Source organism: Pinus tabuliformis, chromosome 2_2, assembly GCF_031772625.1.
Source record: "Pinus tabuliformis cultivar Carrire ecotype Pingquan chromosome 2_2, CPIR1, whole genome shotgun sequence".
NCBI classification, from domain to species: Eukaryota; Viridiplantae; Streptophyta; class Pinopsida; order Pinales; family Pinaceae; genus Pinus; species Pinus tabuliformis.
In genome coordinates, this window is record NC_142300.1 from 268,287,232 (window position 1) to 268,291,526 (window position 4,295).

The following is a 4,295-nucleotide window of genomic DNA, read 5'->3' on the forward strand; positions in this document are numbered from 1 at the left end:
GAACCCTTATTAGCTTTAAGAGACTCTTCCTCAGAAATGCTTGGCTGTTGAACATTTATAGAAGGTTGATCTAGGATTCTACCTGATCTGAGTTGTACTTCATTGAGAGGAACAATCATATAGGTAGGGAATGGTTGACCTTCCATCATGTAAGCATTTTGAGGGTTTTTATTATTGGGGTTTGGCAATGGCTGAGAAGGAAGTTGGTTGGACTTAAGCAAGAGTTGAGAACCTTGATTCTATTGAGAAGGTTTTTGTCGTTGTAGTATAGTGGTGAGTATTCCCGCCTATCACGCGGGTGAACCGAGTTCGATCCCCGGCAACGGCGCCAAAATGTTTGGTCCATTTAGTGAAGTCTAAATTGCAACTTTTAAATGTCAACTCGGGGCTCGTAAGCTGATGAAGTGATGGGTACTGTATGTACTTAGGCAACTATTTCTTAAGTTTTTGTCGTTTTTAACTTTTTAAGTTCGTTTTCAAGTCTATTTCTCCTACAGTGGTGTGATGGAAATGAAAATAAAGTGAGTGAGGTGTGTGTGATTGTGATGAGTTCTAGATGATTTCTTAAAGCTCAAAAAGTAATCTACGAGAAAGCTTTGAACAACAACTGAAATGAAATTACTCTTAAAGGAAAAATGAAAGCATCAAATGAAAGACTAATGACCTTGGCCCAGTGTCTATGTTGCTGCAAGAAAATGAAATTGAAAATGACATCTACATTAACTTAAAAACAAGAGCAACTACTTTAGTTCTTCAATGAAATCTCAAGCAATGTACAATCTAAGTGACAAATCACACTACTTAATTTTCCCTTAACCTTTCTGCCTTCAGATGGATTGATCATATAAGAAAGAGTTATGAGTGAGTTAGCAATGTGAGTCTTAAACAAAATAACCAAGTTGTGTTAGTGATATTTTGGTCCTCGATAAAGATATTGAATTATAAAGAAGAGACCATCAACAAGTAAACAACTTGATTAGTAAACAATTATGCAACTTAAAGAAATGATAACAAAGAAATAAAGGCTGCAAACAAAGAAGGTCAGCACCATTAGACAAGATGATCACAAGTATCACTAGCTGTGAAAAAGAAAGAAAAGAAACTGTCCCAGGCACCTAAGCAATCTGCAAAAACACACTGATCAGTCATGGAAAAATGCAGAAATATAAATGGACAGAATTCAAAGTTATATACAACTATTGTACATGATCAAAACGTAGTAAGCAAAAGCATTCTGTACAACTATTATACAAAAGCTGATAAAAAGAAATGCATGAAATGAAAAGCACTGTACAGGCCTTAAGTAAACAGGGGCCCTCTGCCTACTCCAGCCAGCTCAAAAGATCACTTAAACGCTCAAATGGAGAACAGTCTTCTCATATATTACGTAGCAAAAGTAAAAGTTACAGTGGGGTTCAATATTACATAATAGCAGCTAGCTAATCAGCGTTCAAATATGCTTTATTTATAGCAGAAAAAACAAACTAACTTAATCACAAACTACACTATTCTAACAGCTGTGTGAAGAACACGTAATCTAGCACAGTCCACGGATTTAGGCAACGGTCGAGGTGGGTATTAAATCTCTGGTTGGATTCGTGTTCCCCATCATCTGCGTGGTTGAGGAAGAGGCCAGCTGTGCTTCACGTGCTCTAAACCGAACACGCAGAGCCGTGCCACCGTCAATTACCTTCGTTTGACCGAAGTTGCCCCCTCGTTGACCATGGGTGTTTACGACTGTTATGGCTGAGCTGGAAGGACACACACCATGTTCTTAGTGCCACGCACTTGCCCATGTGGCCCTTCTGACCGGAGGACACCTGGATCATGTCGTTTAAGAAAACAGCTGCGGAAACTGGGATCAGCTGCGGAAACTGCAGGTTTTGAACCAAAATTCTAATCCAACAACACAGTCATTAGCATAATTAATAAACCATGTAGAAGTCCTATAATACAACGATTTAAGCAAATTGATGAAGGAAATGAGTGATAAAGGAAGGAAATGAATGGAAAAGGAGGCTGAGAGGATGTGAAAAGGAGTGCAGGTCTGAGGCTCAACAGATGGTCAGGGTGATCTTGGCGCTTACGAGAATGATCAGGAAGGTCATCCAAGTAAGGCTCAACGATGTTGCGAATATCGTGAAACGCATAGTACATCACCCACTGAAATGTAGCCCCAGTATTTTTGAGGCCGAAAGGGAGCTTTTTGTATGCGAAAGTAGCCCATGACAGATAAAAGCGGTCTTTTCTTGATCAGTTCACGCAATGTTAATCTGGTTGTAACCAGAAAAACCATCCATAAAGGGAAACGTTTCACTCCCAACACATTCATAAATGATCTAATCAATGAAGGGAGTAGGGTAGTTATCTTTAGGACAAGAACGATTGAGATCACGATAAACAACGCAAACGCGGATCATGCCTTGTTTCTTCGTCATGGGACAATATTTGACACCCAATTTGTAAGAGGGATCAGATAGATGAATTTAGCTTTGAGAAGTTTTTCAACTTCACCCTTGATAGCGGCGGTTTTCCTAGGATGCACTGGGTGGAGCCATTGGCGAATGGGCTTCATGTGAGGATAAGTTGGGATTTTGTGCACAACGATGCTAGGATCAATGCCATGCATTTCTTCGTATGACCACATGAACACATCATAGAATTCTTGAAACATACGAGTATAGGTCTTGATCTCATCCGGAGAACAAGTTACCCCGATATGGACATGTTCAACGATACCAGGCTTGATAGAAATATCAATTGGTATCGTTTGGGTAATATTACGCAAATTTCCTTCTAACCATACTTCATGAGTCAGGATCAGTTCCGGAAGCAAGAGGGAAGGAAACTGAGAAGAGAACTCTTCGAGACTGGTAGACATGACCGCCAGGTGAGGCAGGAACGAGGAATGATGATGAGTATTGTTCCAAGGTGGTTCCTCGAGAGACATTACTTCCATGATACTCTCGTCAGCAAGAAAAGTCTCGGCTAAGGGATCAGGAGATTCCGAAGCACCAAGCCATGGGGATTGAGAATACGTATCGAGAGAAGTCCTTGAAATAGGAGAATCAGAGGATATGGAACTTGAGGCCGAAACAATCTCCACATAATTGATTTTGGCAGGACTAAGTGGCATAACCTCGCCCCAGGTATCAATAAGATCTGGTGAAGGTATGACCCAAGGATTAGATTTGACCGAGATCATGTTGACAAAGGCAACATGAGGAGGTGGGAGCGGAAAAATTCCCATCAAGGAAGAATATTTAAAAAGACTTGCCCCCACACTCTCATAAGGAGCACCAATGTGCTTGACATACAGAACATTACCATCTGAGGAGGAAGAGGCAAAGAAGGATAGTTGTTCGACAATGATGATCTTCCCTTCATGGGGAAAACGAATCACACGGAATAGGGAGGAGGCTACAACATGCATAGCATGGGTCCAACTCCGTCCGAGTAGAAGATTATAATTAAGATTAGCATCAAGAATCTATACCTCGACTTGTATTGTCTTTCCCTCCAAAGTAATGGAAAGGTTAGGTAAGACATCGAAGGTTCATGAATCGCACCCGTCGAAAGCTTCCAAAGTGTTTTGGAATTGGTTCAAAGTAGGAGAACCAATTGCCTTCCAGCAGGCGATTGACATGATGCAGGGAGAAGCACCTTCATTGATGACAGTCCTGTGAATGGTTTTCTCATTGATGATTACCTAAATGAGAAAGGCAATCTGATGAGGTAGGCGCGAAACATGTTCTCTAGATAAAAAAATATCAAATTGGAATAAGTAGGATCAATACCCCAAATAGCTGACAACAAAGATTTCCACTGAGATGGACAAATTTGGAGCACCTTGAGAGCCGACATAGCTAATGGCACCTGAGCCAAATCCTCAACAATATTATAGTGTTGAGCAGCTCGAGCATTGGGATTGTACGAGGATTTCCTTAGCACACCTTGGGAGGGTGGCCGAATAGAGGAATCCGTTTTAGGGAACTCGATATGAAGAGGGACAGAACTCGGGGTAGAAGAAGAAGGGGTGGCCTCTTTCTCTTTCCCATCTATCGGAGTAGGAGTTTGGTAATATTTTGATCTAGTAGCCACATTAATATGTGTACTCATCATGAACACTTGAGATCTGTAGGAAGCAAATGATTGAGGTTGGTCTACCATTTGAGTCTGCTGAGACGGAAACGACTCTTTCAGGACAGCTGGGGTCCCTTTGAGCAAATGACTAACTTTTAACGTCGAGGACAATCCTTGGTATAGTGATCTTCCTCGCAAATGAGGCAGAGATA

The 4,295-nt window shown here is 41.2% G+C and overlaps 1 non-coding gene across 1 annotated transcript; it reads left to right on the forward strand.

The window, feature by feature from the left end:
- Window positions 1-256: 256 nt before the first annotated feature.
- Window positions 257-328, forward strand: TRNAD-AUC (transfer RNA aspartic acid (anticodon AUC)). The gene has a single exon. It is a non-coding gene; the product is annotated as a tRNA-Asp (tRNA).
- The last annotated feature ends 3,967 nt before the right edge of the window (window positions 329-4,295 follow it).